Source organism: Cavia porcellus, unplaced genomic scaffold, assembly GCF_034190915.1.
Source record: "Cavia porcellus strain 051 isolate PalLab524CR breed Dunkin Hartley unplaced genomic scaffold, mCavPor4.1 scaffold_25, whole genome shotgun sequence".
NCBI classification, from domain to species: Eukaryota; Metazoa; Chordata; class Mammalia; order Rodentia; family Caviidae; genus Cavia; species Cavia porcellus.
The window spans coordinates 45,242,273-45,268,566 of NW_026947508.1; the positions used below are offsets into that span (position 1 = coordinate 45,242,273).

The 26,294-nt window shown below is 35.2% G+C and overlaps 1 pseudogene; it reads left to right on the forward strand.

Annotated features, from left to right (window-relative positions):
• Positions 1–22,654: 22,654 nt before the first annotated feature.
• On the forward strand, positions 22,655–25,870 carry LOC134472853 (porimin-like; annotated as a pseudogene).
• Positions 25,871–26,294: the final 424 nt, after the last annotated feature.

Genomic DNA, 26,294 nt, shown 5'->3' on the forward strand with positions numbered 1-26,294 from the left:
GTGAAAGATCTCTACAGTGAAAAGTGTAGTACTCTGAAAAAGGAGATAGAATAAGAAATCAGAAAATATTCCTGGATAGGCAGAACCAATGTTGTCAAAATGGCCATATATCTAAAACTGATACATAGGTTTAATGCAATCCCAATAAAAATATCTGCAGAATTAATTACAGGAATAGAGAAAACGATCTTAAAATTCATATGGAGCCAGAAGAGACCCAGAATATTTAACATAGTTTTGGACAACAAAAACGATGAAAGAGGCATTATAATCCTGGACTTCCAAATTATACTACAAAGTTACTAAATATTTACAATGGTAAAAGCAGCAGAGTATTGGCATCAAAAACAGACATGTGGACAGAATGAAGAACAATCCCAAACACAGTCACCTGATCTTTGACAAAGGGGCCAAAAAACGTATGCTGGGGGAAAGATACACTCTTTAGCAAATGGCGCTGCAAAAACTGGCTATCCACAGGCAGAAGATTGAATCTCGACCCATATCTTTTACCATCTACTATGCTAAAATAAAAATGAGCCAAATGTCTAAATATTAAAACAAATAATCTACTGGAAGAAAAAAATAGGTAAAACTCTTGAAGTCATAAATGTGAACAAAGACTTTCTGAACAGAACTCCAGTTGCACAAGAAATAATCAAAAGGGTCAGCACATGGGATCTTATCAGATTAAAAGGTTTTTGCACAGGAAGTGAAACAGTCAACGAACATCATACCACAGCAATACATTTGCATTCATGTACATAACAGCACAATTTGTAATGGCTAAATCTTTTTTTATTTAAAGAAAAACAAAACAAAACAGAAAAAGGGTAGAGATAATACATAATTTCAAAAAAACCCAGAAATCACTAGTTGATAATTACATATTGTCTTCTTAGAAATAGTTGTTCAAGTTACAAAATTAAAGCATACAAAGTGGACAGTGAGACTGCAAACAGTTCTGTTCAACTATCCAACGAAAACAGTAATATGGTTATCAATCCTGTACACTTAAACATACATGCAGTTATGTCCTTTAGAACACTTCCCTTTTCTCTCTTCTTTACAATAGCAATTATACATTTTGGTTTTTATTACTCCTATATTTCCTATTACTTTTTACACTAGAGACACAATGTGATATTTATAAATATGATTATTTCACTGAGGATAGCCTCAAGATCATCCTTTTTATAGCTAAGTAATATTCCATTGTATAAAAATGCCACATCTTTTTCATCCACTCTGCGGTTGATGGGCATTTTGGTTGTTTCCAAGATTTAGCTATTACAAATTGTGCTGCTATGAACATGCATGTACATATATCACTGTGACAGGACCTTTTCAATTTTTCTAGGGAAATTTTTCAGGAGGGGAATAGCTGGATTGAATGGAACTTCCAATTCAGTCTTCTGGGAATTCTCCATACTGATTTCCATAATGGTTGCACCAGTCTACACTCCCACCAACAGTGGAACAGTGCCCCCCCCCCCCCCCCGCAGCCTCACCAACATTTGTTACCAGTTGATTTCTTGATGGCAGTTATTCCTTCCGGAGTCAGATGAAATCTCAGTGCTGTTTTAATTTGCATTTCTCAAATGACCAGTGATGGTGAACATTTCTTCATGTGTTTATTTATTTGTATATCTTCATCTGAGAACTGTGTGTTCATCTCAGATGCCCATTTTTGGAGAGGATCTTTGGATTTGGGAGGCTTGATGTTTTTCAATTCTTTATATGTTCCAGATATAAGTCCTTTGTCTGAGGGATTGCTGGCTAAAATTCTTTCCCATTCTGTGGGTTTTCTTTTCACTCTGTTGGTGATTTATTTTGAAGTGTAGAAACTTTTCAATAATATGAGATCCCAGTTGTTGATTCTTTGAAGTGTTTCCCATGCAGTTTGCATTTTGTTCATGAATTCTCTGCCTACCCCTATGTCTCCAAGACTTCTGCCTCCTTGTTTTCCAGTAGATTTAGTGTTTCTGTTTTAATATTTAGGTCTTTGATCCATTTAGACTTTAGTTTTGTGCATGGTGATAGGCATGCATCTAGTTTCAGTCTTCAGCATGTGGAGAGCCAATTTTTCCAACACCATTTATCAAAGAGGCTATCCTTCCAGTGAACATGTTTAGCCCCTTTGTCAAATATCAGGTGGTTAAGTGTCTTTGTAGTTGTTCTTGCATCTTCTAGTCTGTTCCATTGATCCTCAAGTCTATTTCTTTGCCAGTATCATGCTGGTTACATTTATCTTTTTCTTTTTCTTTTTCTTTTTTTTTTTTTTTTTTGTCTTTTTGAGACAGGGTCTTGCTATGCAGTTTCGGCTGGCCTTGGCTCACTTTGTAGCCCAGGCTGGTTTTGAACTTTCATATGATTCTCCTGCCTCAGCCTCCCAAGCACTGGGATTACAGGAGTACACTACCACACCTGGCTCTCCTTTTTTTTTTTTTTAAACAGTCAATAGAGTAAAGTGACAACCTACAGCATGAAAAATAATTTTTGCCAGCTACACCTCAGACAAAAGAATACTATCTAGGACATATGAAAAACTCAAAATGATTAGATGCACCCTGCCCAAGAAAATACGCAATCAGGAAATGGGCAGCTGAAATGAATAGACACTTATCAGAAGAAATATAAATGACCAATAGATACATAAAAAATTGTTCAACTTTGCTAGCCATTGGAGAAATGCAAATTAAAACAACACCAAGATTTCATCCTACTCCATGAAGAATGACAATCATTAAGAAATCAAATAACTAATGCTGGTAAGACTACGATGGAAAAGAAACTGTCCTACACTGTTGATAGAACTTTAAACTAGTAAAACCATTATGTAAATCAGTATAGAGATTTCTCAAAAAACAAAATATAAATTCCAGTTGACCCAACTATTTTTCTTCTACGCATCTTTCCGAATGAGTTAAAGATATCATATTACAATGATATATGCATACCTATGTTTATAGAAGCACAGTTCATAATAGCTAAATCTTGGAAGCAGCCTATATGTCCATCAATATATGAATGGATAAAGAAAATGTGGCATCTATACATAATGAAATAATACTTGACTATAAAGAAGGATAAACTAGAGTCATTTGTAGGAAAATGAATGTACTTTAAAAGCAATGTTATGTGAAACAAATTAGACATGTAAGCTTAATTCCATATGATTTCTCTTATATGAGAAACACAAAGTACAAATAAAGTAAAAGGAAACAAAAGATTGATTAAAGGAGACAGGGAACTTAATCTTTTGTAAATGGGAAGAAGACCAGGGGATGAGGACAGGGGTGGGAATGGGAAGGGATGTAAAAAGATTTAAGATCCATTGTATACATGTACCAACTACCCACAATGAATGTAATCATTATGTGTAGCAAACATGAACTAAAAAAAAAGAAAAAAAATGAAAATGGGGGAGGGAAACTAGACAGAAGCATGGAGGAGAAAGAGCAGATGAAGCAGAATTTAAAAAATCAGGATAAGTACATATACCTACTTCCTGAAATGAATATAAACATCATGTACTACAATCCTGTACTAATAAAATATTTTGGCTTCTTTTGTTATGTGCATGTACCAACTCCTCATGTTGACTATAATCATTATGTACTGCAAACATATACTAATAAAAATTTAGAACATTTAAAGATAATAATTTGGTTTCTTTTACACAGCAAAGTTCTTTTAAAATTCATCTATGCTGTTATGCGTATCCCTAATTCATTTATTTTTAACAGAAAGCAGTATATATATTCCAATGTATTACAGTAGGTCTGTTTAGCTATTGATGGAATAGACATTTGGACTTTTTCCAGTGTCTGATTGTTGTATCTAAAGCCATGAACATTCATACTCAAGTCTGTTGTATCAACAGATGCTTTTATTTCTCTTGAGTAAAAACCCAAGACTAAAATGACTAAAATATGTTTCACTTTTAAGGAAAGTACTGTTTCCCATCTACAGTGTGTGCAAGTTCAATTCCTCTATATTCTTATTATAGTTAATATGTCTAATCTTTTTTTTTTGATACTGGGGATCAAACTCATGACTGCACACTTGCAAAGCAGGCATGTATGCTGCTGAGCTAAATCCCTAGCCCCTGTGTCTAATCTTTTTAATTTTGACCATTCTAATGGATGTGAAGATGTATTTTCTAAAATTCTGAAATTGATTTTCTGAATCTGCACCAAAATTGTCTTAAAATTCTTTCTATTTGTAGATCTGATACTTCATTTGAAAGAATATTTTCAGAATTAATAAAGAGAGTTTTGTGGCTCAGCAGCACAGCACCTCCTGACAAGTGCAAGGTCCTAAGTTTAACTCCTAGAACAAAAAAAGTTAGTGAAGATAGGTTGACTAATCTAGCTGTACTTTCCGATACATATGAGCCTATAAAGAGAAAAATTCTGATGAATTCACTGACAAATATCTAGAAATTAGGTCTCCAAACCAAAACGTTATTCTTTACAACATACCAATATGTGTTTTTCTTTCCAGTTTAAAAAGTAAATTATGCTAGGTGTGGTGGTGCACACCTATAATCCCAGCACTGGGGAAAGTGAAGCAGGAGGATCAAAACAGTTCAAGAACAACCTAGGTTACATAGTGAGTTTAAAACCTGCCTGAACTATGTAGTTAAACTCTGCCTCAAAAAACAAAACAACAACAAAAGTAAATTAAAAATATTAATCCACTGTTTCTCATCTTCTATATTTTAATATTTATTTTTTCTTGTTTTGAGCAAAATATTTCCACTGTATATATTTAATTTTAAACAATTATGACTATTCACTTTATTTTTTAATTTTATTAAAATAAATTTGTTACCTGGAAGGAAAATGTTTTAACAAAATGTTTCAATCTTCATGTCAATATACGACATATGCAACTACATACAGTAATCAAATTTAATATTTTCAGAAAGATTTAAAATGTGCCCCTGAGGACAGGAGCATAGCTTAGTGGTAGAGTGCTTGCCTAATATGTGAAAGGCCCTGGGTTTGATCTCTGGCACCACAAACACACAAAATATGCCTCTTCACATACTTTTAATACTAATGATACCACTAAAATCATCAGAGACCTGGTTCCAAATGGTTCTTATTTGGCAGGATTTAAGGACATATTCCCAGGTGATCCACAATCCTGGCAACACTAACACCAATCCCAAAGGCCCAGGTCCAAATAGTTTTGGATCCTCCCAGGACATGAGGTCACACATTCTTCATAGACCAATCCACTGCAAAATTGGACCTTTACTTTCACAAACACCTGCCTTTTAGACTACTGAGTCATTCTCAGACTCTATAGATCTTGATCTCAGCTGAAGCAGTCATGCAAAGGCCACATTTCTCAGAACAAAAGCCAAAGAACTAGACTCAGTCAATAACCTACAATCCGTCTACAGAAAAAAAATCTTTCCTTGTGAAAATTATTCCACAGAACTGAAAGAAACATTTATAATGCCAGATGCAAAGACATCAACAGAAAGACACAAGAAGCAAGAAAAAGCAAGGAAACATGATGCCTCTAAAAAAATCCATGATAATTTTTAAAAACTTCAGAGTAAATGAAATCAACAAAATATCTATAAAGGAATTAAAAATACTTATCCATAAGAAATTCAGCAAGATGCATATTATGGTTTATAACTACATGTCTTCTAAGAGCCTCATGCACTCATAGGCAAGACTTTTGAAAGATGATTGAATCATAAGGGCATAATAGCTAAATGTGATTTTAAAAGATGGAGCCTGGTCAGAAGAGGTGGGTCACTGAGCTTGTGACCTGGCAAGGCTTATCTCCCTTCTTAGTTGCGTTTTACTCTCTGTTTTTTTGTTAACATGATATGAGCAGCTTTCTTTGCCCAGATCCTTTCACTGTGCAGTCCTGCCTTGGAATTAGCCAACTATGGACTAAAAATTTACGCCTAAATAACATGTCCTTTAAATTGTAAATATTGGCTGGGCATGGTGGTACACGCCTATAATCCCAGCATGCACAAGGCAGAGGCAGAATCACTGTGAGTTTGAGACCAACCTGGACTACAAAGTGAGTTCAAGGCCAGCCTGAACTGCATAGTGAAACCTTGTCTCAAAAAGATGGGAAAAAACAAGTGAATTTTGGTTATTTTGTGTCAGCAATGAGGAAAGTGACTAAGGCAGATTTTGTTATAAATTGCTCTAAATATACCTGACCATGTAGTTCAGAACCCTTTGGAACTGGCCCATGGGTGGAGTTTGGAAAGGCTTTGCAATGCTGGCTGTAGAAACCTAGAATGCTGAAAGCAGAGCTTAATGGGAGATTCTGGTCAGAACTCAGAAGATCAGAATTCTGATTAAAATTAAGACCACAGAAACTAGGCCCAGGAACAAGAACTTCATTGGCAGTCGGACTCAAGACTGTGTGGGTTGTACTCTGGCAGAAAAATTTGTCTACCTTTTACTCAGGTTCTAAGACTTTGTGGGAGGTTGAGATTAATGGCAACTAATGGCAACGGACTAACTAATATGGTGGAAGGAATCTCAAAGCAGTCCCATGTTTAGGATGAATCAAGGGTATTTCTTGGTGCTTTTTAACCCAGTTTATACTGAAAAATCAGGAACCAAAGTTTCCCATTCAAAAAATTTTTATTTCCCACAGAGAGGAAGGACCTGCAAAGTGTTGACTGAGAAGAGGTTGGTGCTGAAAAGATTAGCATTAAAAAGAAGACAAATACTTTGCATTGTGCTAATGGGAAAGATGCCTTGAGGACATATGAAGAATGTTCAAGATGCTACGCATCACAGGCTTAAAGGTACAAGATTGTAAAGATTTCATTTTAGAAGAAAGCCCCACGGTACCATTCTGAAGAAAGGTCACTAGGGAATTAGTTTCTCCTGGAATCTACAGTACTTAGCCATGTAGGCACTTGGAGACCTCTGCAGCCATGATGCAAGGAGGCCTAGCTACTGCTTGGTGGCAGACTTTGGTATCATACACTTGGTGCTGGTTTTATAGGAGAATGCAAACTGGCTTTCCATATGCCAAAGACTAAAACTAGATCCATACTTATCACCATGAACTAAACTAAAGTCAAAAGGGATCAAAGATCTAAATATTAAAACAGATACTAAATCTATTGGAAGAGAAGGTAGGTGGAAATCTTGAAGACATAGTCCACAGTCAACTGGCTCCAAGGCAGAGTGTTGTGGCATCATAGAAAAGAAATAGTCCATGGCAAGCAAATAGGTGAGAGCACATAAACCTTCTTTCTGTCTGTTGTATTTTATGCAGGCTCCCTGTTTAGGGTGGGTATACCTAGAACAATGGCAAACTAATCAGTGGACTGATTTCGTAGTCACACCCTTGATCCCAACACTGCACACTCTGGACTGAGCCACGTCTGAACACCCCTCCCCCCGATGACGATATAAGGTTTTTGGAGGACATCTAGACACAAACCATAACAGCATGTATGTTCCCAGTGACCTATTTCTTTCTTTCTTTTTTTTTTTTTTTTTTTTTTTTTTTTTGTCTTTTTTCTTTTTTATCGCTACCGGGGAACAAACTCACGACTGCCTGCTTGCAAGGCAGGCACTTATGCCGCTGAGCTAAATCCCCAGCGGCCCCCCCCCCCAGTGACCTATTTCTTCCACAGGATCCACCTTCTAGAGTTTCTAAAACCTCCCATCAGCTAGGAACCAGATTGTGAACACTGGAGATATTGGGGGACACTTAAGATCTAAACCATAGCATCAATGCATTATAATCAGAATAAATATAAAAAATCTTGTGGCCAATTTATTGAAGTCTTTTTAGTTCTACCAGTGTGCTGATGGTGTCAAAGATGAGATTTTGCTTCTGTGAGAAGAATTCATTAAAAAAGGATGGTTTAGAGAAAGAACCTATCTGACCTCAACAGATAGGTTAACTACCACAACCTGCAAATGGAAATATATATATAATTTTTGTTTATTTCTTTTTTGAGACAGTGTGTCAGCATATAGTTCAGGCTAGTCCTGAATGCATTACGTAGCCCCAGCTGGGCTTGAACTCCTGGTAAGCCTCCTGCTTCAGCCTCCCGAGTGCTTGGATTATAGGCATGCACCATTATGCCCGGCCCCAGATATATGTATGTATATATATATATATATATATATATATATATATATATTTGTTCAAAAACTCAGTTTGAGTATACTTGTAATTCATGTTAGGAGAACTGAACTTTGTAACAATTCCCCAGAATTGGAAAGCAGCCATGTGAAATGCAAACGTGCGACTGCGTAGAAACACAGAGGACAGATTTTTTATCAGTCAAGTGTAATTTTTTCTGTCCCTCTCCTCCTCTTCTTATCTGCCTCACTCTGCTATGTCTCTCTTCCTTTCTCCTCTTCCTTCTTCCTCATCTCCTTTCCTGTTCCTTTTTCCCCTCTCTTCCTCCTCTGCCTCCTTCTCTCTTTCTTTTTCTTTCTCTGATTGAACACAGGGACTTTGTACCAAACTACATCCATGGCCCTGTTTAAATTTTTTGGCATTTTTTTATGCTTTCATTCTTTTTAAAATTATTATTATTTTGAAGGTAGTAAAATACAACAGAACAAAGCCAATTCAGACAATGCAGTGGTACAGAACATCACAGCAGTTTACTGGGATAACAGTAATAGGTACCACAGCATATCTCGTTATCTTCACAGTAGTTGTTCTTTCAATCAGGTATAGCAAAATCAAACCAAATACAGAGCATTATAGAATTTATCAAAACAGAATATTGAATAGAGCTATATGATTAATCAGAACAAAGCAAAACAGTGATAACAATATTTGCCTTCAAAGAAATGGTAAGAAGGAAATCTCCCATATTTACTATATTGCATCTGGTCAACCTGCCAAGAGATGCTCAGACCTCTGGCTCCCATTTGCTAACGGGGGTAGGATGTTTGATTTTCACCACACGCACCATAGGCTCATGGCTGCTTATCAGAGAGGTGAGCAGGTTGCTTTGTTTCCCAGTGCCCTAAGTTCCAACATGGCATGGATCTCGGGAAATGCTGGCTGCTTAAATTTTTTTATTTTGAGATGTCTCGCTCGGTCACCAAACTGTTCAAACTGGGCTCAAACTTGAGATCCTCCTGCCTCAGTCTCCTAGAGGGGATTAGAGGCATGTCCCCCCATGTCCAGCTCTTGCCTCTTACTGCATTTCAAACATAGCCTTGTGAATGTGGGAGGAACAGCAGAATAGGAAAGTGGTAGTAAAGAAATGAAGTCAGTTGTTTTGCTCACCAACAGAGATTTTTTTTCCCTTGCCATCCTCAGGATTGAGCTTGGGGTCTTGCATACGAGAGGCTAGCACTTCATCACTGAACTACATCCTTAACTCCTGTTTTTATGTGTCTCTCTAGATGCCCAGTTACTTTCTTTCTAATCTTCAATACTTTTTTTTAAACTTTTTTTTCTTGTCACATTGGCTAGGTAAATGGATACACTGGATAAATGGTAGTGAACATTTCAAACTGAAGAGGAAAGTATTAGCCCTCCAACCTTAGCTATAGGTTTTGTACGGGTGATTTTTGGTAGTTTTAAAAAGTTTCTATGTTAATTTGCTGAAAATTTTATTGTGAATGGATGTTAAACTTTATCAGATGCTTTTGCTGCAATTGTTGAAGTGGTCATATTGTTTTTCTTTCTATTCTATTAAAGTGATAAACTAATTGATTTTTCAAATGTTAAACTTTGCTTCCTGAAATAAATCTAACTAGATCGTGATGTATTATTCTTTTTATATATCACAGAGTTTGATTTGTTAATACTATTTTTGGATTTTAGTATCTAGGCTCAAGGTGGATATTGGTCTATAACTTTCGTTTCTTATACTGTCTTTGTCAAGATCTGGAATTAAAGTTATTTTGGCTACATAAAATGAGTTAGGATTGTTCACTTATAGACAATAGTCTGAAAGAAAAGGTTGGTATTGGTGTTACTTTTGGAATAATTCTGCACTGAAACCACACGGGTCTGGGTTTTTTTTTTAATGGAAAGGATTTTAATTGTGAATATAATTTCTTTAACAAACATAGTACTACTTCTATTCTCTCTCTGTGTGTGTTCTTTCTTATTTTCCTTTTAATATTTTTTTTTGTCTTTTTCCTTTTTTTTTATCGGTACCAGGGATCGAACTCACGACTGCCTGCTTGCAAAGCAGGCGCTTATGCCGCTGAGCTAAATCCCCAACCCCCCTTTTTCATATTTTTGAAGCAGTATTATTAGATATATACAGATTTAGGTATGTTGTGCATTCCTTTTGAATTGGTACTTTAATCATTATAAAATGCCTTTTTGTATCTAGTAACACTTAGTACCTTAAAGTTCACTTCTTCCCATATTATCATAGCTATGACATTTTTCTCTGGACTAGGGTTTATTTTCCACCTTCTCTGCTCTTAGTTTTATAACCTATCTACTGCAACTAACATATAGTTAGATCTTGTTTTCCAGTCATTCCGACAATATTTATTTTTTAATTGTATATATAGAAAATCCTAAAATATCTTCAAAAAAGTAAATTCAACAGGGAAGCTGGATAAATATACATTGATTATCATATAACATAATACATAACATCAATTATGCTTTTATAAGCTAGCTACAAATAGTAGAAAGTGAAATTTAAAAAACTGTACCAATGTCAATAATATTTAAAGAGTCAAAAGCTAGGTATGGTGGCACATGCTTATAATTTCTACACTTAGGAGGCTAATATAGAAAGATCTTGAGCTCAAGGCCTGCATAGTAAGATCTGTTTCAAAAGACCACCCAACAAACAAAAAGTCTTTAAAAAGTCAATACATAGGCATAAATCTAATAAAAGGTGTGAAAACTGACTACACTAAAAACTACAAACCATTGCTTAGGGAAATTAGAGATTTTCATTGAAAGACATCCATGTTCATGGAGAGAAAACTCAATATCATTACAGTGCCAGTTCCCAGAAATCCTACCTATATACTATATGCATTCTCAATCTCAATCTCAGAAGGCTTGAGCTTTGTGAAAATTGATAAGCCGATTCTTAAATCTATGTGCAATTGGAAAGGATATAAGATAGCCACGATGATCTTAAATAACAAGATTTTAAGACTTTCCCTATGAATTAAACTATATGAATACCTCTGTTACTATCAAACTACAAAAAAGAACATTTTAAGCACTCTAGTGCCCCTTCTTTAGCTATCACCTTTCATTTAGCAAACTGCTATTTTAACTTACATTACCATAGATTAGTTTATCTAGTTTTTTTCTTTTTCATTTTTTTTTTACTCAAAATTATCTGGAATTCATTCATCTTAATACATTACAGAAACTGGTATTTTTTTCCTTACTGCTATGTAGTCTTTCATATGATTTTTAACACAATTTTGTTTATCCATTCTACTCTTTGCTAGTATTTGTATTGTTTTCACTTTTTGTTCAAATAAAATAAAAGGACTATAAACATTCTTTGTATGAGTTGATGGGTTGTTTGAATTCTTTGATAGGTATATGCACTCACTACTTTTGAGTGGGTTGTCTTGAGATGAAATTAGTAGTAGATAACTCCAAAAAGTTTTCTAAAGTGGTTGTACCATTTTATACTCGCCAACAATGTAAAGGAACTCTTTAATGCCTGGTACTCTTGGTCCTTTTCATCACCAGCTATTCTAGTAGATAAGAAATGGTGTTTCTTTATAGATTTAGATTGCATTTTCCAGATAAGGATTGTATTTGATATGTGGTTGAGACCACAAATTCACAATGGCTAATTTGCATACATCCCTTAGGGATAAAATGGAAGCTTGGGATTATCGGTACCACTCATTTGAAATTTCCCATTAGCTCTTTAGGAATGGATCATCCTCTCCCACTCACTAAGACGAAAGCTAAAACCACTAAATTCAAAAAACATTCCAGGGCAAGATCCTTCTTAGCATGAGATCATCTCTGCCTTCTTGAGTCATCCCAAAATTATACTTGCCCACTGAGTCATAGACCTCTGAGTCTTCTGTCAATTTTGAACCTTCTGCTAGCCTCTCCTATCACTGTATACACCCAATAAATAGTGGCTGTCTTGGAGTGTCGCTCTTTTTTACCCAGCTGGAGACACTGACTTCCCAGTCACTCATCATGTATTACTAAATTTGTCTCTGTTTCTTATTTTATCCTCTCATCCTACCTTAACACAGGCAACAAGGGCTCTTCTCCAATCCCCAGTTGATAGGTATTGCCAATTTAGATATTGATTATTTTTAAAACTCAATCTGAAGCAGTGCAGAGAAAATGAGAGAGATAAAAAGGAGACAAAGGAGGAGGCCTTTAATGTAGGCATGGGAGAGCTTCTCCGGGCAGGGTGTATAGAAGCTCTCAATAAGAACAAAGAAGTATAGTTACTTTTATCAGTTCTGGCTGGGGGAGGAGTTTAAGAGGTGGGCAAAATGACAGTTTAACAGCTGATTTGAAAGAGCATCTGCCTGTGAAACATGAGGCAGAAAGATTTACTGGAGGCTGGAGATGGAGGCTTGGGTAGTTGTGGAGTCTTAGGATTGGAAAGGAGAGGCACAGGCACAAAAGGGAGCAGGAGGTTTATCTCTGAAATGGGAGGGAGAAGGTAGAAGTTACTCTTGGAGAGATAAATTGTTCTCTGGGTCCTGTACCAAGTTGGGTGGATGTAGCTAAACCCCAGGCTAGCAGAATCTATCAGATATCTTCTTTTCGGGAGACTCATTAAATTTTTTGGTTAATTTTAAAATTAAAAATGTTGGGCTGGGGATATAGCTCAGCAGCACAAGTGCCTGCCTGCCAAACAAGGTGGTGAATTCAATCCCTGGTTCAAAAAAAAAATTAAAAATGTTTTCTTTATCTTATTTGTAAGAGTTCTTTATAAACATAGAAAAATAAAGATCAAATATGTGTATGAATATCTCTTTAGACTATAACCTTTCTTTTTACTCTCTGATAATTTAGAATAAAATTGAAAGGGAAGGAGGTTTTTTGTCTTGTTTGTTTGTTTTTTATACACACAATAAAAACACTTTATTTTAACCGTTGTTAATCTCAAAAAAACAACTCATATATTAAAAAGTGCATCCCAGGTAGTCAATACCCAGGACCCAGCAGCTGACTTCAGCTCAACCTCGAGCCAGACCTGCCCAAAACTTTGATGACCCTAGTCAGCTTGATGGGCTGCACATGACTCGTGGCCATGATGGCAACTGAAATGGTCTGGTGGAGATGGGAAGAAGTTCTTCCAAACTCATTTCTAGAAGCTAGCACGCTCTAACCCTAAACTAGAAAAAGACCCACCTGAAAGAGGATAACTACAGGCAAATCACCTTATTACAAATTTTTCCAATAAAATATTGGTAAATAGAATGCAACAAATCATAAAAAAACACATATCATGACCATGTAGGTTTCATCCCAAGGATGCAATGGTGGCTGAACATACGCAAAGCAGCAAATGTAATATGCCACATAAACAGAGGCAAGAACCAAAACCACAAGGTCATAATAGATGCATAACAAGCTTCTGACAAAATCCAATGCCAATTTTTGATAAAAATGCTGAATAAAATAGGTATATAAGAACCTTAGCTCAGAAATCGTTTGATCCCTGATACCAAAAACAAACAAAAAAACCCCAAAAAACAAAAACAAACAAAAAAGTAAAAGAACCTTACCTCAATCTGAGACAAGCCATTTATGACAAACCAATGGTCAACATCATATTGACTGGGAAAGATTTCTGGACATAGCAATGAATGAATGAACATTTAAAGTAGTGTAAAATTACTAGGGGACATTTAGGGTAGGATAAGAAGATGATAAATATGTTTGATATATATGGAAAATAGTATTATGGCTACTAAACAGCCTCCTGTGTCATAGTTAGGATAAACTGTAAATTATAAGAGTTCATTTACGATACTGTTTGATCCAGAATTTGCCTTTTCACGGATGTTTCTCCATTCTAATAATAATGGGCTCCTGTTTACCTGCTACACCAAGATATTTAGTGTTCTTTATCATATACCAAACACACTTAAACCTCTTTGCCTTTGGGAAATAATTTCCACATAACTAGAAAGTAATTGTTATCTTCCCAGAAAACTTTCTCAAGCCATTTCAAACACAATTAGGTAATCCTTTGCTGTGTTCTTTTTACCACATTTTCAAATTGTAGTATAAGTTTCTGTCACTTATCTGGCCCTCTAAATGGTAAAGTTCTTGAGCACATGCATTTTTTAATTTAAAAATATTATTAATAGATACTATTAATAGATACTATTAATACTATTATTAATAGATACTATAGAGTAGCAATGATGAAAGTTTTAGAGATTGAGTGCCAAAAGTGCAATTCAAATCCCATTTATTTATCTCAAAGTTCCAGCATTGCAATTAAACTTGAATACTGAGGCTTTAGAAAAAACAACTCATATATTAATATCTTTTGTCTTAAAAGAAAAACATAATAACATATATGGCTAAGCCACCACCACTGCCATAGAGTCTGACATGGAGTAAGTGCAATACTTTCTTTTTTTTTAAGTTTTATTTTGAATGTCATAAAAATACAACAGAACAAAGCCAATCGAGACAATGTAGTGACATTGTTAGAGAACTTCAAAGCAGGATACTGGGATAGTAGTAATAGGTACTACAGTATATCTCGTTATCTTCACAATAGTTGTCCAGTCAATTAGGTATAGTGAAATCAAATCAATAACAGAACATTGTAAAACCAACTGAAGGAGAGTATTTAATAGAGCAAAACAATCATTACAAAGCATAACAGTGAAAATAACCTTTGCCTTCAAACAGAACATAAAAGGAAATCCCCCTTATTTGCTATATTGCATATAATCATTCTCCCAAGAGATGCTCAGAACTCTGTCCCCAGTTGCTGATGGGTGGGGGGAGATGTTTGATTCTCAGCCCGTGCATCAGTAGGCTCATGAGAACAACTGGCTGGCACCTCCTGGCTGGCACTAGGGGCACTTAGGAGGAGGGTGGGCAGCTTTCTTGTACAGCCACCTAAGTCCCAACATGGCCGCGTCTCAGATAGCCCAAATACAATTCCTTCTTTAAGTGAGTTAAGAAGAACAATTTGAAGTCCTGGTAGGCTTTTGTATTGAGTTTCTCCTATGTATTCTGACTGGCTTTTCAATGGTCCACAGGTTCAAAAAACAAAATTCTATAATGCTTGACTTAAATACTACAACAATGGTACTAAACTTTTTTTTAGATTATAAGGAGATTGCAAATGTACAAAATTGTTCATAACCCCAGAAAGCAGTTTAGCAGCCAATGATTTAGATAGTGAATAGATGATTCTAAGGTAAAAAGCCATAAAGCAATAGAAAATATAGATATGGCTGTCTTTATAACACATTTGGATTTACTTTTTTATAGTTAAAATTTTGAAAACAATCATTTAAATTTAAACATTATTAAAAGGTTTTTCTAAAATATAACATATAGATTTATACAAGATTATCATTTACTGCAATGATGGGAGTCTGGTTGATAATATGCATAGGTATACCTAAAATTCAACCTATTTTTGTCACTAAAGTGCAATATACTTTTTACCTTTAAATCAACAGATGCTTTCAGCACACCAAAGCTATTGGAAGCTAAGTTCTTGATCTTTATTTAATTTTAAAATAAACTTTAAATTGAAAACATTAAATTAGGAACTAACTATAGTTAATGATTTTAGACATGATTATTCCATTTCTTTAAATGTAAATCTGTTTTTTAAAAAATAGAATCTGAAGCTAAAATTCTCAAAGTACATAAATTTGCTGGTCAGTCTCTCAGAAATCAATGTAACATATCCCTTGCTAAAATCTACAGTAGCTGCTTATGTTGATGTAATTTATATTTGAGATTACCTCATCTATTACATTCTTACTGGCTTTGATAGTGATAGGATATAAATTTTTAAACCAGAAAATCTCTAAAACATAATGAAATTTGGTACAGTTTAGCCTAACGATTTTTTAAAAGAATATTGAATCTAGAGTCTTGCACATGCTAGGCAAGTGCTCTACCACTGGGCTACATCCCAAGTCCATATGATGTTTTTGATAGGAAAGAATCCTATTGCTGTGTTTTTAAAGTATTTATACTTTTGCTAGGATTTTAATGGTAACCTTTCTCATGTAAACATAAGGTCAAAGTATTATTTTTGGGAATGTGTATACAAAACCAAATTTGGAAGAAAATGAACTACAGTAAACTTTCAACAGAAAAGCAATTTGAGAATTTGGAAATCCATCATTTTAATGACACAAGAAGTAAGCATTTCTCCTCAGAAGCCACCTGTAACATATTAACTATAAATCATAGTTTCTCAAGTGCTGTTTTGGGACTTTATGTTGCAATTCGAGACGCATAAGTTAAGTTGGTTAAGCAAGGCTGATGTTGCACTTGGGGTGAGCAAAAAGAAAGTGATGAAAGACAGGCCTTAAAATAAATTAAGGGAGAAACATTTTGGAATTTAAACTTCATGTGGAGTAAATGAGGGGAAGAATAAAGGAATATGAAGTGACTAAGATTTTAATGTATAAACATCTAAATGGCATTACCTCATTAATTTACCAATCTTACTATATTTATTATTTATAAACTGCAGCATGAAAAGACTTCCTCTTGACTTCCGGGAGAACATGGCGGACAGATAACAGCAACTACCGGAGGCTCTCTGAAAACTAGGCTCAGAAGCCAGGTATGGTGCGGACTAAAGAGACATAAGCAGGTGGAGTTATGCTCTGCTGACTCAGGAACGAACTCGGCTGAGAGAAACCAACTTGGAATGCAGTCCTGGTGCTAAAACAGGAACAGAAAAGCCTCGCTGCTGAGGCTGGACCCCACGCCATTTGGGTTTCCCGCAGCGCGGTGGCTGGCTGCCTCTACATCGGCTCGGCAAGGAGAGAGACGCACGGAAACTCTGAGAACGGGAGTCTGTGAACGGAGTCGAAAACAGGACAGGCAGGGAGGCATGTTCTGACTTGTGGCGAGGTGAGTGAGAGAAACTGACACTCCACCACAGTTTGACTCCAGCGGACTTTCTGGGCCCGGGCAGTCCTGCGGGAGCAGGGCGCGCTGGCGACTCCAGCCACACATTCCCCTGTCGGGCGGGATTGGTGAAAAGTGCCTGGCCTGCGTGACGCTGCCGGCAGACCCCGTAGGCTGGCCCAACCCAGATCCCAGAGCCTGACGGAGGCCGGGAGGGGCGGGCCCCCGCGTAGGCTGCCTGGTGTGCAGCAGTGAGTGGAAACACCTAACCGGAGCAATTCGATCAGGCTGTGGCTGACAGGGAGAGAAGCTAGGCCTCTCATATAAGCTTGCATATATAAGGAACAGAGAATATGGGAAGAGGCAGCAACAAGAAAGGCTCCTCGGCCCCCAATTCTGAGAAACAGGCAATAACAGACACCGCACCATTACACATAAGGCGCCATATAGAGAGCCTCATAGACCAATTCAGGAATGAAGTTATCAACGACCTGAAGCTAGAAGTATGCAAAATAGTTAGAGAAATACTAAGCACCACCCAAGAAAAAACAGATGGTGGAATGGAAGAACAGAAAAAGAGGGGAGAAGTGTTTGATGGAGAAAACAGGGAAAGCATAGAATACGTGAAGCAGGTTCAAAGGGACTACCAAGAAACTAAGAAGTCTATCGAAGACTGGCATAACAGCTTGAAAGAAACTAAGGACAGACTATCTGAACTGGAGGGCAGAATTGTAATATGGGAGAATGAAATGAAAAACTTCTTAAAAATAACAAAGAAACAAACAGCAATAATACAAAGACAAGAAGATGATAAGAGGAGCCATAACTTAAGGATTAAGAACATAAAAGAAGAAGTAGGGACACAAACAAATGAACTACAAAAGCTACTCACAGAAATAATCCAGGAGAATTTTCCTAATTTAGCAAAAGGTAAAGATACTCAGATGTATGAGGCATACAGGACCCCAGCCACCTACAACCCTAACAGAGCAACACCCAGGCATATAATAATAAAAATTCCAGAAATTCAATACAAGAACAGAATATTAAAAGCTGTCAGAGACAAGAAGCAGACCACTTACAAGGGAGCACCCATCAGAATTACAGCAGATTTCTCTGCACAAACCATCAAATCACGAAGAGCTTGGGGGGAAATAATTCAAGCTTTGAAAGATAATAATCTCCAGCCAAGATTGAGATATCCTGCACAACTGTCCCTCAAAATTGATGGAAAAACAAGGTGCTTCCAGGATAAAGAGGAACTGGGGGAATTTGCAACCACCAATTCAACTCTACAGAGAGTATTGCAGGATATTCTAAAAAAAGAAAAATACAAAGAATCCAGAAATAATGGAGGCCACAACGAATGGAGCAGAGAACAAAGTGAAGAAGACAAACTGACAGCTACTGACAGAATAAGAGCTCAACAGAAATGAGGCAGAGAAGATTGGATGATAGGAACAGCTATTTTGGAGAAAATGACATCTTAATAGGTAATACTGATTTAGTATCATCTTGTTTTGAAGTCTCATCTAGCTTTTGTCCTTCTGTCTCCAATGGTCCAAATAGGTTGTATCTTACTGGATTTTATTATGTATGATAGTATAAGCAAAAACCTTTTAAAGACAAGGAGATTATACAGAAACCATTGTTCATTTTCTGTTAGTCGATTCTAAATACTCTGTAATGCTGTCATTCTCTTGAATGGTTTTACATTGTTTTGATATACTTAATGCTACAGTATACGAAGTTGTACTCAAGGATTTCAAGGAAAGAGATAATATGGTAACTACTTTTAGGTCAGGATTATCTGGTGGTGAAACACTATTCTGCTTAAATGGTTATGTTTTGATCTGCGCTGTTTCGTTGTTATGCCCTCTTTTATCTCAATCTCCACTCCATTATTTACTTTTTTATTTTTATCCTTTTAATTAAAGGAAAAAATAGCAGGATATATTATAGTAACCCACTTTGACTTTCCATTACCTCGATTTAAAGCCCTGTATTACTCTCACCATCTGGTTTTTAACTGATGTTCCCCCATTCTGTTTTGCTGGATAGTATCAGGTTCGAAAATTTAGGCATCAGCTGTGAAGATAATGAGATTCATTATAACGCCCATTCTCATTGACTTTTATCTATTTTTGAAGACCTACAATGTCTCCAATGTTTTGGTTTTGTCGGTTTTAATCTTTACAGTTTTGTTCAATTGTATTGTAACTAACAATATAGGCAATTCTATTAGAGATAGCGGGAGGCATTATGGTAACCATTGTTGATCACCTTGTATTATGTTTTCACATTATCTATTATGTCCACCCTTTTGACTTGACCGATTCTGTTCTGTTATGTCACATTTGGTTTTACTCTCTTCCAAAAAAGTAATAAGAACCATGGGAGTAATGAAACCCAAAATGTGTAATAGTCATTGTACAAAAGAGAGGAAAAGAAAGTGCTCTGTACTATATAACTGCATGTATATTTAAGTGTATAAGATAGAAAATGATATCACAGAGTTTTATTGGATCATTGAACAGAACTGTTTGCAGTATCATTGATGGAATGTCCACTTTACAAGCTTTAATTTTGTGACTTGAACAATTATTTCTAAGATGACAATATGTAATCCATTAACTAGTAATTTCCTACTGTTCATTTTTTTTTCTGCAAATCTGTATAACTTGTACCCTTTCTCTGCTTTTTTTTCTTTTCTCCTTAAATAAAATTAAAAAAAAAAAAAAAAAAAAAAAAAAAAAAAAGAAAAGACTTCCTCTTATTTAAAAAAAAGCACCAAAAAATCTAGAGTTAAAACTATATGTTTCAGCAATGAAATGCACTGAATAACATAGAATTCATTATTAAGCATAGTCCCTTAGAACTTTTAAAATTCTCATTTTAATTGCACTTTTATAGAACTTGTAATGTACCAGTTACTGTTCTAAGCACTTTATAAATATTAAATCATTAAATACTTACAATAATCACATAGGACTGGCACAATTATCCTCTTTTTACAAATTAGGAAACATGTTGTTTCTGGCTAGGTGAAACATTCACATGGCAATTGTATTGGTCAGCTCTCAAACTGATGAGACAAAAACCTGACACCTGCAAAATTAAGGAGAGAGAGGTTAATTTGGCAGATGTTGCAGTCCATGGTTGGTTAGTTCCCAGGAAACAACATCATAGCAGAAGGAGTCGATGGATCAAAGTTGCCCACTTCATGGTGTTTGGGAAGCAGTGCACAGAAAAAGAGCTCTTCATCAGAGATACACCCGGCAAGGCTACTTCTTCATGAGCCACCTCTCCAGCTGATCTGCGCCTTCAAAAGCACCTTCAGTACATTCAGTACCTGCTTGATCCAGTTATCTTTCTAAGTCTCTTAACTCAATAAAATGGACAATTCAGTTTAACTGACAAGGAATTAAGTAATTAGCCAATTATAGAGCCACATACAAACATAGGCAATCACTCTAACATCTATTTTACCTAATATATCCTATGCTGCTTTCCCAATATAAAATACAAAGCCTTCAAAATAACTGTGTAGTATTAGAAAATATTTGAAAATTTTAATGGAATGAAATCTTGAAGAATCTAAAAGCTAAAGTGATCAGCTATATTCTGTTAACGCTCTTTCTAAACACTTGAATTCTTTATGAAAGTCTAAAGATCCAATGGACTTTACTTCAATATCTTCAGTGACAAGGAACTCAGAAGGAGGTAGACAATTTTATTTTCCAAAATTACTTTTCCTGAAATCTGTCTCCTTCAAGTTTTTGTTTGTTGGTTTGTATTTTGTCTTTTTGATACAAGGTCTCACTAGGCAGCTTAGGCTGGCCTTGGGTTCACTTTGTAGCTCAGGTTAGTCTTGAACTTGTAATGATCCTCCTGTCTCAGTCTCACAAGTGCTGGGATTATATCTTCAAGTTTTTAATCCATTTCTATCCTATTTTTATTTCCTTTCTTTTTTTTTTTACTCAAAATCTTTTATTTTAAAGTTAGTAAAATACAACGGAACAAAGCCAATCAAAACAAAGCAGTAAAATTGGTATAGCATGTTAGAGCAGGATACTAGGAAAACAATAGCTAACATGGTATATCTTGTTATCTTCACACTAGTTGTCTATTCATTAGGTATAGCAAAATCAAACCAAAAACAAAATAGAATAAAACCAGCCAAAACAGAATATTGAATAAAGTGAAACAATTCATCAGAATGGAGCAAAACAGTGAGAACAATATTGGATTTCAAAGACAACATAGAAGGAAATCACCTATATTTGTTATCTTGCATGCTGTCATCCTCCTATATATCTTCTTTATCTGTTCATCAGTTGATGAGTATTTAAGCTGTTTCCAAAACTTGGCTATTATAAACTGTGCTGCTATAAGCATGACTGTGATACGATGCTATTAATTCTCTGTATAAGATACCAAGAAAGTGAATAACTGGGTCAAATGTAAGATCTTAGTTTTTGGGAAATCTCCACACTGATTCCACAGTGGTTGCACCAGTCTATACTCCCCGCATTAGTGGAGAAGGATTCTTTTTCCCCACAGCTATGCCGCCATTTCTTATTGGTTGATTTGTTGATAATAGCCATTTTTCTGGAGTAAGATGGAGTCTCAGTGTTGTTTTAATAGGCATTCTCAAATGACTAAAGACATTGAAAATTTATGTCATATATTTATTTACATCCCTATTTTTTCGTCTGAGAAGTTTCTGTTCACTTTAGGTGCTCATTTTTGGATTGGATCTTTAAATCTGGGAGTCTGATTTTTTTGAGTTCTTTATATATTCTTGATAGTAGTCCTTTCTCTGAGGAACAACTGGCAAAAAGTTTTTCCCACACTGTATGTTATTTCTTCACTCTGTTGGTGGTTTCTTGTGCTATGCAAAAGTTTTTTTTAATAAGATGAGATCCCAATTGTTGATTCTTTGTGCTATTTCCTGTGCAATTGAGGCTTTGTTCATAAAGTCTTTGCCTATACCAATGTCTTCAAGAATTCTACCTATTATATATTCCAGAAGACTTAGTGTTTCTATTTTAATATTTAGATCTTTGATTCATTTCAATTTTAGTTTAGTGCATGGTGAAAGATGTGGGTCTTGTGAAAGGTAGGTTGGGTACATATGTCTGAAGTTGTTTCTGCATATTATAATCTGTCCCATTGATCTTTATGGGTTTTTTTTTTTTTGCCAATACCATGCTGGGTTTTTAAATCACAGTGGCTTCATAGTATAGTTTCAAGTCAAGGATAGGGATGCCCCTTGCCTTGTCCTTTGTTTTTTTCTTTTTTTCTTTATATTTTTGAGACAGGGTCTCACTATGCAGTTTAGGCAGGCCTTGAGCTGACTTCATAGCTCAGGCTGGTCTTAAACTTGCAATGATCCTCCCGCCTCCGCCTCCCAAGTGCTGGGATCATAGGCCTGTGCCATCACACCCAGCTTGCCTTGCCTGTGTTGCCCAGAATTACCTGATATTCTAGCTCTCTTCTGGTTTCAAATGAAATTTAAAATTATTTTCTCTAATTACATGAGATATGCTATTGGAATTTTGATAGGCATTGTATTTAATCAATATAGTAATTAGGAAGTATGGCAGAGATTGGGGATTTATCTCAGCAGCACAAATCCCTTCCTGCTAAGTGTGAGGCTGTGAGTTTGATTCCTGGTACTCTCCTCCCACAACAAACTATGGTCATTTTCACTATATTGGTTCTTCCTACCCAGGCATAAAGGATATCTTTCCTTTTATTTTACTTTTTGTCTGTTTGAGACATTGTCTCACTATGTGGTTTTGGTTAGCCTGAAACTCACTATGTAACCCAGGCTGGCCTCGAACTCATGGAAATCCTTTTGCTTCTGCCTTGAGTGCTGGGATTACAGGCATGGGCCATCACACCTGATTCCATTTTCTGGTATCCTACTCAATTTCCTTTTTCAGAACACTGAAAAAGAATAGTTTTCATTGTAGTGATCTTCTACTTCGTTAGATTTATTCCTAGTGAAAAAAAAGTGAATTTCACTTTTTTGGATGCTATTGTAGAAGGTGTTGTTTCCCTAATTTTTCTCTCAGTGAGTTTGTTAATCATGTATGAGAAAGCTATTGATTTTTGATCATTAACTTTGTGTCCAGCTATGCTATCAAATTTGGTTATTAAATCTACAAGTCTTTTGGTGGCATTTTTGGGGTCTTCTATGTAGGATATCATCTTCAAATAATGATAACTTAAATTGTTCCTTTCCTATCCTTATTATTTTTATTTTTTCCCTTATTTAATTGCTCTAATAAGGTTTCCAGAACTATATTAAGTAAGAGTGGTGACAGCGGATATACTTGTTTTGCTCTTGATTTTAGAGTAAAAGCTTTCAATTTTTGTTCATTTCATATTATGTTGGAGAACTAGGTATATAGCTGAGTGATACGGCATCTGCCTGGAAAACAAAAGGTCTGATTCCCGGTCTCCACCCCACAAATAAGATGTTGGCTATTGGTTTGTCATAAATGGCTTTTATCAGATTGAGATAAAGACTATCTATTTTAATTTTCTGTAGAGTTTTTATTATGAAAAAGGGTTTTACTTTGCCAAATGCTTTTTCTGCCTCTATTGAGATGATTGTATAGTTTTTGTCCTTGGCTCTGTTAATGTAGTATATTGCATTTATTTATTTGCATATATTGAACCATCCATGGGATGACTCCTACTTGATCATGGTGTATAATTTTCTTGATGATTTTGCTGCATTCAGATTTCCTGTATCTCTTTACTTCTATGTCTATTAGGGAGATTGGCCTGAAATTCTTTTTTGGTTTGGTCCTTGTCTGGTTTTGGTATCAAGATAATGCATGCTTTCAGGAATGAACTTGGGAGTATTGCTTTCCTTTCAATTTTGTCGAAGAATTTGAGAAGTAGTGGTATTAGGTCTTTTCCAAATTTCTTGAAGAATCCATGAGGGCCTGGGCTTTTCTTTGTTGGTAGTTTTTTAATTACATCTTCAATTTTATTGACAGATATTGATTTATTTAGAATTCTTATATCTTTTTGATTCAGCTTTGATAATTCATATGTATCTAGGGTAGGTTCTAGGTTGGTAATTCATATGTATCTAGAACCTATCCTAGACTCATATTAATTCTGCATTTTCATCTTACTGCAATACAAGCTTTTGAAGTATAAATAGATAATATGGATTTCTGTAGGATTTGTTGTGACTTGATTTTTTCATTTCTAATTGTATAGATTTGAGTCTTTTTTTTCCTTTTTAAAAATTTTTTTGATAAGGTTGGTTAAAAGTTTGTTGATTTCAAAGAACCAACTTTTCTATTCAGTGGTTCTTTGTCTTCTAACAATACAAGCAAATTCAACGTTAGCAGCAGTACTGTGAAACAATTAAAAACTATCGTCTCAGCCAACATGACAGCTGTCACCAAGAAATCCACAGCAACTTCTAAAATAGCAACACCAAAAATCTCAACCAGTACAAGTCCTACCATCTCAAAGTCTATATCTAAAGCAATGAGTATTTTATAAAACATATTCCAGATATCAACACCCATGATGGCCACAACTCACCACAGTCTGGTGATATAGCTAACAACTGTTCATTCTAAAGACAATAGAGGATCAAAATTCAATACTGGCAGCTTTGTTGGTAGCATTATATTACTGACACTAGGAGGTTTTTTTTTTTTTTTTTTTTTTTTGGTACTGGATGTCGAACTCTTAATCTCACACTTTTGAGGCAAGTGCTTGTGCTTCTAAGCTAAATTCCTGGATCCCAGTTTTATCTATTCTTTATATTGGATGCAAAATGTATTATTTGAGAAGAGGCATTTAGTATAGAACCATTGATGAACATGATGCCATCAATTAAGGAAATCCAAGAAACAAGGAAATAAGACTGATGTAGTTCTATAATTTTGGTTTATTAGTTTAAAACAATATTCTCTTAAGACAATATAAATAGATAAGGTATATGATGTATGCTGTATTACATAAATATGTGAAGATCCCTCATCATTACTAAATGTAAAACTATCTTAGTTTAAACATTTAAATGAATACTTGAAACTTAGAAATAATTTATTCAATGATTATATTCACATTTAGCAAATATATCAAAGTAAGACAAGTCCGTTCTCATGGTTTTTTTTTTGTTTGTTTGTTTTTTTTGTGACATTGGTCACAGAGGACCAGTAACTGAAATATTACTGAAAGGTGGGCAGGATGCCATCTGAGGTTACAATTAAGGAGCTCTTTCTAGCACTCAGGATTTTGAGATTTTGTTGCTCACACAAAGAACTTCAGTGCTTTTTAGAGCTGTATATAACCTAATTACTAATGCCAGAAGTAGAAATTACACAATAAAGTAAACCAGGTTTGAAGTATGATATTTCGTCTAGAAATAGAATCTTCAAAATAAAACCTCAAGGAATACCTGTTCTTTGTTGTATTAAGAGACCTAGTGGAGCATTAGAAAAGCTTGTGTTTTTATTAATAACTTCTTTTAAGATTTCAATGTCAGTTAATATAATTTTATTTTTCTATATAATTTAGTTGAACTGCAATGTTAAAAATGTTTCAAGGGTTCAGATGTAAGATTGGTATTATAGCTGGGGATACAAATTAGTGGCACAGAGCCTGCCTGGTAAGCATGAGGTTGTGAGTTCAATTCTCAGTACCAATAAGAATAAAAATTTAAAAAAAGATTGGCATTACAGAAAAACCTAGACATTCAGTTGTTTGCTACTGGGAGAATATCTTTCACCAGAAATTGCTTATATTTCCTATTCACATGTTAATTTTATGTTTAGTGAATATTTTTGAAGAAACATTGAGCTGCTTTCAATATCTAGAATTTTTTTTAAATTTTATTTAAGGAGAAAAAGAAAAAAAACAGAAAAAGGGTACAAGTTATACAGAATTTCAGAAAAAATAAACAGTGAGAAATCACTAGTTAATAGATTACATATTGTCATCTTAGAAATAGTTGTTCAAGTTAAAAAATTAAAGCATATAAAGTGAACATTCAAACAATGAGACTGCAAACAGTTCTGTTCAGTGATCCAACAAAACTCAGTAATATGGCTATCTATCTTATACACTTAAATATACATGCAGTTATATCCTTTAGAGCACTTTCTTTTCCTCTATTTTGTACAATGACAATTACACATTTTGGGTTTTATTACTCCCACAGTTCTTATTACTTTTTTTTGAAAAGAATAAAACCA